This window comes from Puma concolor, chromosome E4, assembly GCF_028749965.1.
Source record: "Puma concolor isolate L17-30 chromosome E4, mPumCon1.1.hap2, whole genome shotgun sequence".
NCBI lineage: Eukaryota > Metazoa > Chordata > Mammalia > Carnivora > Felidae > Puma > Puma concolor.
Window position 1 is genome coordinate 21,140,588 of NC_141683.1, and position 14,544 is coordinate 21,155,131.

At 39.4% G+C, this 14,544-nt stretch overlaps 2 long non-coding RNA genes across 3 annotated transcripts in view; one reads left to right on the top strand and one right to left on the bottom strand.

Annotated features, from left to right (window-relative positions):
* The window catches only part of LOC147572488 (uncharacterized), a 378,016-nt gene that overhangs the window by 26,710 nt on the left and 336,762 nt on the right, over positions 1 to 14,544 (bottom strand). The gene's annotated exons all lie outside the window — the stretch shown is intronic.
* The window catches only part of LOC147572489 (uncharacterized), a 96,196-nt gene continuing 86,892 nt past the window's right edge, over positions 5,241 to 14,544 (top strand). For both annotated transcript variants that reach the window (XR_015245796.1, XR_015245795.1), the window contains exon 1: positions 5,241 to 5,346. This is a non-coding gene — a long non-coding RNA (uncharacterized LOC147572489). The remainder of the gene's footprint in view (positions 5,347 to 14,544) is intronic.

Consider the following 14,544-nt stretch of genomic DNA (forward strand, 5'->3'; position numbering starts at 1 on the left):
TGAGAAGGAAAGAAAGAAAAAGTATAGTCATACCTGTGTTCTCCTCAACCCCCTCTGCTACAGACCCACCAGAAAAACAGAGGAATCTATCCAGGGGATATTCCTTTGGCCCCCATTGTGTTGAATGTGAGCTCACACAGGTGAAGGTGTGTAAGCCAGTCCTTCATTCCAGTATCTCTTCCTGTTTTAGACAACCAATGTTCCAACTGCCCATTCCAATTTCCTATCAAACTATTATTCTGAGACTCTCGCTCTGCCCACTGTTGGACTCTGGGCTGCAGAGTGTGTTCCTTGTTCTCAAGAAATGACAGAACCTGCAGCTGCAGCTCACTTTATAGCACAGAAGTAACTGTAGAACTGCACTGGTAGAACTTGCTGGAACTGTGTCCTTTAGGATGCCAGGTAAAGCTGTTCCCGAGGAGACCTCTTACCAGACCCATTCTGCTGTAAAACTTCCTACAATGGTGCCAAGGGGAAGCTGCTGGCCGCCCTGCAGGGTAGGAACCAGGCAAGTAGGAACTGAGGCAAGTATGCACCATCGACTGGCAAAAATTCAGTGCCAGCTGGCAAAGGGAAAATATTTAAAGGGCCCCTGTCTATTTTCACAGATCAGACAAAAAGGATTAATTTAGAGTGTAGAGGCAATAAATCAATGAGCAACATACAGTCTCTATCATTAACACCATCACTGAGTGCACAGGTCATTTGTATATTAAGATTGCTCAGTTCTTTTTTTTTAAATATTTATTTATTTTTGAGAGACAGACAGAGACAGAGATAGAGACAGAGCACGAGTGGGGCAGGGGCAGAGAGAGAGGGAGATACAGAATCCAAAGCAGGTTCCAGGCTCTGAGCTGTCAGCACAGAGCCTGATGTGGGGCTCAAACTCACAAACCACGAGATCATAACCTGAGCCAAAGTCAGATGCTTAAGCAACTCAGCCACCCAGGCACCCCACGATCACTCAATTCTTTTCCCATTTGCCAGTGAAAACAAAGTACCACTGGTTTACAATCATTATCCTCACTTTCCACTCTTGAAATGATTTGAAAACCAAATGATGATAATTCATGTGATGGCAAAATCTGACCTGACCCAACAAGAAGAGAATATTTATAGTCTTTATCTTCCACTTACTTCGAATATGCAAATTTGTCATTGTAGAAATGTGAGTGTGTGGATTTCACGGTCCTGCTCCACACTCTCTGGGGAAATTACACGGCAGTGCATTACCTTTCTCAACGCTAAAAATATGAAAAACATCTGGCCTCAAGGGTTTCAGGTAAGGGATTATAGACCTTACCACTTAGAACCAGTTTTGATCTTAAATACAGAAGCAGATACGGGGAGGTGACATCAATAATTTAGCAGAATAGGAAGCCCTTGACCTCATTCTCCAACAGAAACACCAACTCAACAACAATATACAGTCCAAGAAGACTTTACAACTCCAGAAACCAGTTAGGAAGTTGCAGTATTCTAAGCAAGCTCAAAGCCAAAACCAGTCACACTGAAATGGGCAGGAAAAGCCATTTCATGTCAACTATCCCTAAGCTGTCACAGCTGTAGATAGGAGGAAAAACCACACTCTCCTTCCCAAGGAGGGAAGGAGAAGAGTGGACTGGGGGTCTAGCATTTCAGCTTTTGGTGGGGGAGGGGGACAGAGAGGACTGTCCTAAGGACTGGTTTCTGACTCAGAGCACTGATGAAATCAGCGTAGCTGGAAATCTGGGGGTCAAGGAGAACACAAGAGCCTTCAGCAGCTTGATGCACTGGAGGAACTGCAGTACCACAGAGCGACACCAGAGGGAGCAAGAGGCCACAAACTCCTAAAAAAGAAACCAGCAAATCCCTCCTGTGGAAAATCCTAAAACAAGTGCAGTGAGGACACGTAGCCATAAAAGGTTTGAGAGGTCCCCAGAATCTGTAGCCACACTGATTGGTGAGAGTTTTCCTCTGTCTGAGGCCAGTCCATAAGTACGAGAAGTGTCTTTTTTTTCCGACTGCAAAATTCACAACAATAACAAAAATAACAACGCATGTAAGGAAAAAAGGAACATGTTCCAATCAAAGAAACAAACTAAATCCCCTAAAGAAAACTGAGATCTATAAATTACCTCAAAAAGAATTTAAAATAACCATTTTAAAGAAGCTTAAGTACAACAACACAAGTAGACAGCTAAATGAAATCAGTAAAAGAATGCATATACAAAATAAGAATACCTTCAAAGAAATAGAAACTGTAGAAAAGAATGAAACAGAAGTCTAGAGCTGAAAAATTCAGTAACTGAACTGAAAAGTTCACTGAAAGGAATTAACAACAGACCTGGCCAAGGAGAAAAATCATCAAACTTAAAAAAAAAAAGTCAACATGCTAGAACCTGGATGAAACTTGAGGGCATTTGTATGGTGAGTGAAGTCAGCCAGTCACAAAAACGCAAATACTGCCTGATTCCACTGCTATGAGCTATCGAGAGTCAAACTCACAGACACAGCAAGTAGAACCCTGGTTACCAGGACCTGGGAGGAAGGAAGAGAAGGGGAGTTGCTCAATGGACACAGGGTTTCAGTTTTGCAAGATGAAAAAGTTCTAGAAATGCTGCACCATGTGCATATAGTTAACACTACCGTACCTTGCACCTGTATATTTTATGTTATGTGTTTTTGACCATAATAAAAAGTAATAAAACAGATGTGAGGTCTGAAATGATCTAACTGTGCTCAGTTATAGCATGCTCATTCAGGTGATTCAGAATATGCTTGCATTATTTTGTAGGTATCTGTATCAATTTAAATTTTTTTTTTAATTTTCTCATGAAGAGCCAGAGTCCTTTCTGCAATAGGGGAGTTGAGGAGGGGGTGTGTGAAGGAGATGGAGGGGGCACCTTCATACCCCACTTTGAGAAACCAAGTGCATGTGGTTAATTCGTACTTTATATATGAAAGAGTAGAGCTTTATACACTGCTACATTGTCCTTCCAAATGTCACATCACCAGGAGGAAGCAAATCTAGGGTGTCAGCTTCAATAGTTAACCCTAACCTGATCCTGACCTTAGCTGAAGTGAATTCTTAATATTTTGATAGTAATAAACTTTATTTTTAAATGATAACCTTGCCGTAAATGGAAGCGATGATAAATAAAGCCATTTCTATTTTTTTAATGTTTATTTATTTTTTGTGAGAGAGAAGGGGAGAGACAGAGAAGGGCAGAGGATTTGAAGCAGGCTGACAGCAGAGAGCCCCATGGGCCCTTGAACTTGCAACCGGGAGATCATGACCTGAGCTGAAGTCAGACGCTTAAGTGACTGAGCCACCCAGGCGCCCCTAAAGCCATTTCTAATAACAAGAAATTCAACTGCTCTTACATTAATTTCTACCACTATCTAAAAATTTCTAAGCATTAAACAGTCTGCTAATATTTTCCGTGTTTTATTTTCTTCGGTTGCCACTCATTTTTTTAATATACTAAATGCCAATATAGTTACTTCATAATTCCTGTGAATTTTAATTGAAATTAAGAGTGTAAAGCAATCCCATACAGTTCATAAGTTCAGAGCACTACCATTTTACCACAAACTTAGTGCAGAGCAGACGTTGTTCATTTCCTTTATATATATTTTATCAAGTCCATGGCTCCACTATTTCCTGTAACTGCTGTTATAGAAAAGTATAACATCAAGTGTAACCTCTTGTGCTAAGGGAACCTGATAGATCGATTCAACAACACCGAAATGATTCAAGTCATACCAAACCTTCACTAAATAGTGAGCATGCAACATGATGACTCACAACTTTAATTCAATAATTTCGTTAAAATGCCATATGAAATAAAATAGTGGCCACAAACTTGGAAATAATGGAACATTAAAGAAGAGGTTTAACCACCATCTAAAGCGAGAACTTCTCTACCATACATTTGGCAGGCAAACAAAGACAGTGACATCCCCAGCTAATGGCCAAATATCGGCATTGTTAGCACACTGATGCCTGCAAAGATGGCTCAGATAATTATTATAAACCACTGAGAGCACATAATGTCAAGCATTCACGTACTTGACCCCTAGCCATTAGAATGATTTTCTGCTCTTTGAAAATGTAACTGGCTAAGATTGTGTCCACCTGTAACAAAAGTACAAGTATGCTATTTGAAAATTAAAATACAGCCCACACTTTGCTATAAATTACTTTTAACGCATTTCATGAGAAAGTTTGAAATAACGGAAACCTCAAATAATTTTAACGTTAGTCGATAATGTTAAATTTGCAAAATTGGCAACCCACATGGATTATCAAGTCTGCTGAAACCTATGCCTCCCGTGGAGGTAGCACTTTTGCTGCTAAACAGAAATGCCCACTTCTAAACTTTTACAGTGTCTTGTGATCCAAGCTGTTGTTTATACACATAGGAATTTTTACAGATGATTTTGGTTACCGCTGTGCTATTATTTTAACATGAAATAACATAATCTTTTTTAATTCTAATAATATCATGTAAGCATTCATCAAGCTTAAAATCAATAACTTTGGAATGCAAGTTAATATTAAAAAAACAAAAGAAAAGAAAACATAATGAGGATAGCCAAAGAGCCAGCACGACTCACTGTGCTATTAACTTGGAAAATTGTATTCTGTGATATTTTAGAGAATAAAGCTGAGAAAATAAATATACTATCAAGGCAGGCACACTTTTAAGATAGCCAGAATCACATTCCAGGCAAGAAAAATAGGGAATATGTAAGCAAATTGTTGGAAACATGATTGTAAGATGAACCACTCATTATAAAGTGCCCCTAAGTTTAGTCTTAAGGGGAATTAAAACATGTTTGGTCTCTTAACATTCCCCTCAGTTTGACTTAACTTTAGAATCCAGGCCCCTGACCTCCCTTTTCTTAGAGCATTTACTTGAGAAATCTTGTAATTATAACTGCAGTCTCTAGAAGTAACTGGTTTTTAAAAGCCTCTTGTCAGTTTTACAACCAGGAATGTCTTCCTCAAGGACCTGAGAGTCATTCCTTTGAAATGTAATCATCATGGAAGATTGCACTCTGATCTCCCAGTCTCTATGGAAAGTAGGATATTAACTTTGGTGGACATCTTCCTTCAAGTTGTGACACTACCCCTTGTCATGAAGATAGGAGAAAGTTGACTTTTCCTTTGGCTAAGGTCAACTAGCAAACACAGATGGCCTGCATTCCTTCACCCCAGCTCTTAAAAACTCCTGCCCTTTGTTTCAGTGGAGCTGGTATTCAGAATTGGTCTTGCTGTCTCTCCTATTGCTGGAAACAGGGTTGGAAGCAATCAGCTTCTGTCTTCATCTTCTTCAGTTCAATTTTCTTCTTTAGCAGGTGAGTTTTGAGGAATGTTCTTCCTCCATAGAATGTAGCTATACAGTAGTGGTGGGAGTTGGCAGCTGAGCAGATAAAACAAGGGCTCAGAAAGTGGTTCTGGAAGAAAGTGGAACTTCTCAAGGATTTAACTGTCAGCCCCTGAACTAAAAAGCAAAAAACAAAAAGAGAGAAAGAGAGAGAGGGGGGACAGGGAGGTGATGTACTACTGAGGAAAGGTTGTGGAGAAATGTTCCAGTTCCATGATACTCAGGAAGCTATCAGGTCTCCACATTCCTCAGCAGAAGAAGCACATTCAGAGGTAAACAAGATTTAAATACCAAAAGGGGAGAAGGAGGGGGCACTTGGGTGGATTTCAACTCAGGATTTCAGCTCAGGTCATGATCTCCTGTTCATGACTTCACGCCCTGTCTCAGGCTCTGTGCTGACAGCTCAAGCCTGGAGCCTGCTTCAGATTCTGTGTCTCCCTCTTTCTCTGTCTCTCCCCCCACTCTCTGTTTCTCTGTCTCTCTCTCAAGAATAAAAAAAAAACATTAAAAAAATTTTTTTAAGGCGGGAGGCGGAGAGAAAGAGCACAGAAGAGAAGAGGAACAGAGTCTTATTCATTGGAACACAAAGTCTTTAAGGAGGGTGCCTGCATAATGGACAGATTCAGAGGGATCTCAGGGCAGGACCTCAGGTTCACATGGTACCCCTTTGGTTTTATTAAAGGGAAAGGTGGAGAATAAATTGCTGTTCTCATTAGAGGATGTTGGATACTTCTTCATTTATGTTCAATATGAGGAATTAATGGTATAAGAATATTTGAATCAGATGTTTTTTGAAGCCAAAAAATAGGACATTTAGAGAATAAAATAAAACACTTGTTCCAGGTACATAGCTCCCCTCAAGCCTTGTTAAGTTTTAGAATCCCAGCAGATTTCCACTGCCACATTGAGGGCACCATCAGCCAGCATGTCTTGGGCCTGCTGACGGGATTAGTAGTCCCTCTGGGCAGCTTCCCTGTGTCCTTTGAAGAAGAAAGAGTTCATACAAGTCTGATGAAACTTATTTTTCTCTTTTTATCCAGTGGTGCTCCTTCTCGGTAGACATGAGGTAATTTCTTATTCAAAACTTTTGTTAAGAATCCTATACAGAAATCTGAATACACAAGCATCACATTTTTAATTTATTCCTTGTTGACTAGAATCTCAAGCTGCCTCCATTCTACACTGAGTCTGAGTGGAGAAAACTTAAATTTGGTCTCTCAACAAACTAAGCAAGAGCAGGAGGAGGAAGAGGAGGAGGAGGAGGAGAAGTAGTTAGCATTCAACTCTCAGTTGAGAGAAAAATGTCCTCAGAACGTCCTGAAGAAATCTGAACCTCCCAATCTCAGCGGTGGGAGATTCATGTTTGACCAGAGGAGGGAGACTTTCCCACAACTTAGACAATGCAAATGTAACACCACAGCCAGCTTGCACTAGAAATTAATTCACCTAGAAAATATTTACTGAGCACTTAGTAGGCCAGAGCACCTGAATAGATAGAGAAGATACAGAAGTGAAGACTAACCAGGGAGAAACAATCAATACAACAAACAAGAAAATACAAGTCAGTGATAATTGCTGGAGGAAAATTAAAATTGGGTGATTTGCTAGGAAAGATTTTTATAATTTTATAATTAGATTGGATGCTCACTCGGGACGTCCTAACAGAGGGAGAGGTATGTAAGCTACGAACACAAGAAGAGATCACTCATTTGAAAGTCAAGGATGCAGCTGGTATAAAGACCCTGAGGCAAAGAACTCAACTATAGGAGGAATGGAAACACCAGTGGCTAATCCACTGGGGATGAAGGGAGGGACGGTATAAAATGGGATGATGGAGGAATATGGGAGGGTTTCAAGGATAGGAAGAATCCTGATTCAAGGCATCTGTATTGTGGAGTAGGTCTGGACAGCCAGATCCTGGGATACTGGGTCCTTAGGAGACCTGGCTAAGTGACAGTTACAACAACTTGATTAACAGATCAAGGAATTCTTGTGTTTACTACCTTCTATAAATGTTTTTGCTAAGCCTGCAATTACCCAACAATTCACACTTAATCCCTTTTACAGCTTGAAAACCAAAACCTAGGTTACATGACCTTATCGAGGCCTCAAAGCAAGTGATTGGAAGAACCAGAATTTGCAATATTTTATGAATTTCCTGGATTTGATTCCTTGGTGAAAATATGGGGAGACCCAAGAAGGGTTTAGGAGACATTTCCTGTTTCCTAGGTTCCTTTTTCTCTTTCTCTCCTCCTACCCCAGGAGTGAGCTCCCATTCTAGATTCCTTGACGCTTTCTTACCTGAGTCTGCTCTGTGTTATGATTTGGTCATCGCACGGATTGAGTTGTAACTCACAGTGAGACATCTGCTCCTTCAAACAATTGCTGGAATGCACCCCAGGGAAATCATCCTCAGAGGGGCAACTCTTTATGAGTTTAGTTTTTGAAATTTACTCCGTAATCATTAATTTACACATATCAAAAGGAATAGAAACTTTAAATGTAGGTACATTTTCAATATAACCTAAATCTATAACATGTAATATTTTGCATATAAGTATGGTCAAAAAAAAAAAAGTAATCAGAATATTTGATTAGAACATCTTAACACCCCCAGTTTACCGGAAAGCCTTTTCGAAGCATAAACTATCCTGCCCATTAGTCCACTTCTCCGGGTCATTACTGCTTTTTCATACTAAACACAAAATGTAGCCTCATAAATGCTACAGGACACACTAAAAGCAAGATTGCAAGTTTAGCACATTGAAGATGGAAAACATTGCAAAGAAACTTTCAAACTGCAAGAGTTTTCTTTAAAACCAAAGCAAGCTTATTAAAGTCAACTCCTACTTATGATGAGACTGTGTAAGAAAAAAATAAATTGCTCTACTTTCCTTCTGAATAGGAAAAACTCATTTTATATAAGGAACATTCCACAGAGTTTTATTTAACCACATGCATTTGACTGAGTGTGTCTGAAGTACTTCAGCACCTCTTGGTATGTCATCATTCTGAACTCATTTAGAATTCAGTGAAACATCACAGAGCATAATATATTCATTTGGTAACCATTTGGATGTCACATTTATTTCCATAGGTGTTCAATTGCAATTTGACGTTACTGGGCACTCAGGGAAAGCGTAGCCTTAATTTCTATAGTTGCCCCACTGTTAGAACCCATCCCTCTGCATCCAAATCAGCGCATTTGCATGTACAATTTATTCTTAATCTGAGTTTTATATTTTAAAGAATCTCTTTTTCCTGATTATCACGTTTAAATGCAAATTGTTTGATACACAGCTAGTCTGTTCCAGCTGTGGAGAAATCTTATAAAGCAAGATACCATAGGTTAGATATAGCAGCAAACTTTATATAAGCTTGTGTTGTTTTCTTTAAAAAAAAAAAAAAAAGTTACATTGTACCTAAATAACATGAGCCTATTTTTGCCATGTTTTCCCCCAGCTCAACCCGACCAGGCTGTGTTAAAATATAAATATCCCATAGGAATGGGTCTTAAATTTTGTGAGTTTTGAGGAATGCTATCCTTCACATAGAATGTGACCTCTTCATATTTTAGTGAAAGGAGCTGAGCAATAACGCAAGGGTCAGAAAATGTTTCTGGAAGGGTAAAATGCCTCTGGTCTCTGCTTCTCAGAGACTGAGCTGCCAGCACAAGAACTGAAAAGTAGGAATGAGGAAGCTGCAGATGAAAATGCTCTCATTCTAAAGATAGATATTAACAGATATCCAATCAGAATTGCAATTATAATCTGTCAAATTAATTCTACAGGGTCATAGTAAAATATGTGTGTATGAGATTAAAATGTTTCCATTATCTATCAGGTAGCAATATTTTTAAAAATCATAATAATTATGACTTATTGTAAATGACAATGTAAATTTCAATCTACATGAACTAAATTAAAAAATATATGTAAAATATATGCAAGTGTGTATATGTGTGTGTTTTATGTAGCTAGAGTGGAATTATTTATTATTAGTTATATAGCAATATTATTCTTAATTATAAAATAACCAACTGTAACTAAGATTTAAAATAAAATCTCAAAAATAAAATCTCACACAGCACTTCAGTATAACACTTCTTCAAAGATATTAGATTAAGTTTAAACCCCATTTTAGGGGTACCTAGGTGGCTCAATCGGTTAAGTGTCCGGCTAGTGATTTTGGCTCAGGTCATGATCTCATGGTTCATGAGTTAGAGCCCTGCATCTGGCTCTGAGCTGACAGCCCAAAGCCTGCCTAGGGTCCTTTGTCCCCCTCTCTCTTTGCCCCTCCCCCACTCAGTCTCTCTCTCTCTCTCTCTCTCTCTCTCTCTCTCTCTCTCTCAAAATAAATAAATTAAAAAAAAACCCATTTTATACAAGACAAAATAGAGGTAGATTTGGAGGGTTGTAATGAGATATGCCCATAGTGAATAAGCAAGGGCTGACTCTAGGGGGTCTGGGTGACTCAGTCCTTTGGCCAACCGCTCAGGTCTCACCGTAGGTGAGATTGGGCTCACTACTGTCGGTGCAGAGCCCACTTTGGATTCTCCGCCCCTCCCTCTCTCTCTCAAAAATAAACATTAAAAAAATTTTTTTGGAAGAAAGGGCTGACTTCTCATATAATTTTCTTTGGGTTTTAAATATGTTCAGTTGTCCCCAATTCTCAAAGGCAATATATTTTCTACTGAGAAAACAGAATGAAAGACAGTAAATCATTGCTGAATCAAATTAATTTATTCCTGTTTTTGTTGGTTTTGTAAAGGCTGCATCGTGAGTGAATAGATGAAATGTAAACAGATGGAGGCATTGGTAATTACATAGCTCTGGTTTCAGATTCTGGCAGAGTCATCAACATATGTGGAAGGACCCACAGTGCCCTGGTCAACACTTGACCATTCCCCCTGAGGGAACCTCAGCTTTTATTAACTGACCCTCACCTTAAACCTGAGAAATTCTACTTCCTGAGAATACCAAAAAGGTCTTAACTAAGAAGCAACTGAAGTGGCAAATTGTCCCTTTTTAATAGCTTATCAGTCACATAATATAGAAAACAAATGTATGATCATTTAGACTGCATAATTACACCCGCTGAGACAAAATATTTTTGGAAAGAAGGTTTGATTTAAGAGAAGTGGTAAGAATAGACTCTTAAAGAATCATGGATTCTTGGAGAGTCTGGGTGGCTCAGTTGGTTGAGCGTCTGACTTCAGCTCAGGTCATGATCTCACAGTTCGTGAGTTCGAGCCCCACGTTGGGCCCTGTGCTGACAGCTCAGAGCCTGGAGCCTGTTTCAGATTCTGTGTCTCCCTCGCTCTCTCTGCTCCTCCCCTGCTCACACGCTGTCTCTCTCTCTCAAAAATAAATAAAGATTAAATTTTTTTTAAATAAAAAAAAGAATCGTGGATTCTTTTTACGTCTACTATTCCTAACCAAAATGTCTGTTTTACCATATGTCTGCGGATCTAATTTTTAATTCTTTTACACTGTAAATCCACCAAATGGTATACAGTTATCACAAGTTCACATCATTCAATACATGAAAGAAAATTTTCTGTTTCACATTTTTCAATGAGAGATATTCAGGATTCTGCCATGCAGTTTTTCATTTGGAATTTTTCTTGACAAACAGTACCCAACAGTATTCCTAAGTAACAGAAGAAGAAATACATTTCAGTGAATTTTATGTCATTTGGAATTTGTTATGACATATAAGCATCTCTGAGTAACTAAATAGTAAGCCGACTGTAGAAATAAAAACATTTTTTCTTGTCTTTCAAGGAGGAATTTTATTCTTTGACCTTGAGATGACTGTCATACCATACTAAAACTTCCAACCTTATCAAATATAATGTTATTGGCCTTAGATGCTATTTAAAACCACTAAAACTTCCTTCAGGTGGGGTAGAAGAAACAGCATTTCTAGCAAGCAGATATTAACCCCTTGCCTAATGAGATTAATTTGTTTCTCTGTGGGTTGGAGATATCTATCCAGAACAATTTCTTTTCAGAGGATTTCTGCTTTATCAGAGATGGCAGACAAATATTTAATCACCCCCTCATCTCTTCTCTTTTTTCCTGACCTGCTTCCTAAGAGGGAAGGACTAGTTGCTGAGCAACAGACATCTCTGAACAGCATACAGCTCCCCAGCTCCCTTAGTTGGTAAAATGAAGGCGGATGAAACCTAACTGAGACATGGGCACCAGGAAGGGGTTTTGGCTGAGCCACCTTCCTCAGGCTGTGACAACATTGCAATCAGTCGTGAGTTTGGCAGCCATATACTTTCACAGCTGCGGAATATCAAATGTCTTGTAATAACGGTTACTAAATTAGAGTGAACTAAACGTTTGGGAGCTAAAAAGAATCAGTCTAAGTCAGAACATTGAATATCTCAAAGAAGTGTTGTTTAGTTGCAAGACAATAACTTGTGTGCTCTCATGTGGGCTAGACTGGAAAACAGAGCAACATCTAATTTATACATGTTATGTATTTACTTATTTACCTATGTGTCTATTTATTCATCTATGTCAGGGAAGATATTTTGGTTTGTTAATAAACACATATAACAAATTTCACCTGAATATTATTTATTAGATTTTCCCTAACTTCAATTGTGCTGTCCTGCAATTTATATAATTGATTTTAAATTGAAAGTTCACTTAGGGTTCTAGTAATTAAGATATTTCTTGTTGTTCTCTAAGAACAGGAGAGTAGCCTTGTCTATACTACCCCTAAAATGTATAGAACTTTAGCATTTTTTTTTTTTTTTTTTTTTTTGTCATCAGAAGTAAGTTCCCAATTCTTAGTTCTCTGGTAAAGTTGCTACTCCACCCAAACTTTAAAACAAATCAGCAACACTCAATAAACTTGTTTTTGCTTGGTTTCAGCACTTAAATAAGTCAAAGTTTCATTAAAACAAAAAGATTTAGGGGCGCCTGGGTGGCTCAGTCATATGAGCAACTGACTTCGGCTCAGGTCATGATCTCATGGTTCATGGGTTCGAGTGCCACATCGGGTTCTGTGCTGACAGCTCAGAGCCTGGAGCCTGCTTCAGATTCTGTGTCACCTTCTCTCTCTGCCCTTCCCCACTCACACTCTTGTCTCTCTCTTGCTCTCAAAAATAAATATAAAAAACATTAAAAAAATTTAAAAAAAGGTTTAGTTTCTTTATTGAAAGCAAAAAATATGGTAAGAATCTTGCAAAAGTGCTATATTCAAAGCACCTAAAAAAGTGAAGTCTTTACACACTATTTGCTGAGGCATGAAGCATTTCTCTGAATCACTGGAATCAACACAATAGGAATAGGCACAATAGGCACAATCTTGCCTTCATGGGTCACATAGTCTAGTAAAGCTGATGGGCATTTCTAAAAAATTATCATGTGCTTATTTTTCCTGCATTGTCTGGGTGCTGAGGATACAGCAGTAAAGAAAACAGCCATAATCATAGCTCCCAGGAGCTTACAGTTGCAGCTGGAAAAGACAAACAATAAACAGTCACACTCATATGTCAGATTGGGACCAGTTCCATGGAAGGAAGGAAGGAAGGAAGGAACCGATGGAGGGAGGGAGAGAAGAAGGTAACAGAGATAGACAGATGACAGTGCAAGTGGAGTGAGGGACATTATAAGGGTCTGATTTAAAAAGGTAGTTTTCACTGCTGTTGTAATCAAGAGTTTGACTACATTTTTCAGGTTTAACCACTGACCGCTTTTTTTTTTTTTTTTCAACATTTATTTATTTTTGGGACAGAGAGAGACAGAGCATGAACGGGGGAGGGGCAGAGAGAGAGGGAGACACAGAATCGGAAACAGGCTCCAGGCTCTGAGCCATCAGCCCAGAGCCCGACGCGGGGCTTGAACTCACGAGATCGTGACCTGGCTGAAGTCGGACGCTTAACCGACTGCGCCACCCAGGCGCCCCAAACCACTGACAGCTTTTAAACCCCATATCTTTCTCTTTCCTGCTTACCCTACATCTGGGCAACCAGTAAGGAAACCCTGTGCATTCCTTCCCTTAGCACTAGTGGAAAGTTCAAGCGAAGTCCGTTCCTCCTACCCCCTCTTCACCATAAACCCTCACCTCACCGTCTAACTGCCCCCCTGGCCCCCACCCCTGCAACAAAGCCATGTGCCTCTCCTTTCCCTCGAGTCATTTTCAGACCACTTTAAGAGAATTCCCCGCTTTCCCCCCAAATCCTCTTTATATAAGTAACACATGTCTTCACATCCTCATAATGTTCATGTGGTACCAACAGTCTCCACATCCAGATCAAGTTTTGGGTGGGGAGGGGATCCCAGCCTCCAAGGGCAACAACAGAGTAGGCACTTAGATATTTCAGTTATTCCACGTTGTAGGAATTTACAACGTTTAGAGAAATGATTTGGTCACTGTACATGAACTAATTGAGTCATTACCTGTTTAGTAGTTACTAGTGTTTTAGTAGCTACCAAATATTAACATTAAAAAAAGACACAGAGAAGTCTAGAATTTCCCCTGAGCACAGCTAGTATGTCCTAAACTCTACCTTCCTGTCTTCACGTTTGTTGTACTACTTTCTTGTAAGTCTCTTAAAGTTTTCATGAAATGAGACTAAATAAGTAGTTTTCCTGGCTTATTCAAACAAAATATCCCTATAGAATACTTGCCCTCATGTCAAGAGATGCCTGAGGAGAGAGAACAAAATCGCAAATATTTATTCCAGATGCAAAACACTCCAGACAAGGGCCCACTGTTCATGTTTTGTTTTTCTCTCCAAACTTTTCTCTTGAATTTTAATTCTTCTGATTACATAAAGAAGAAAGCCTAATGCAGGTGCTAATCTAACTTTAGCCTCTGAGTTCTATAAAGTGTGTGAATCTCACGTTAACAAGGAAGGCACGCTGCCCAATCCGCTTCGGAGTCAAGAGTGGTGTTTTGGAGCAGTGGGACTGAAATTCCGAGGGAAGATGGGAAGGGCAAGGGAGAGAATGGTGAGCAGGGGACCCGCAGCAGTAAAGGTTCCAGGAATAGGTGGCAGTTAAATCCACGGGGCCTTCTGAGGCAAAGAGCAAATATTTGAAACCTCCAGTCCTGAATCTAAAAATCAAGGGTATTTCCTGAATACTATCCCATTACATAAAACAAATTGACCTCTTTATCTGTAGAAGCTGTAAAGTGCAGC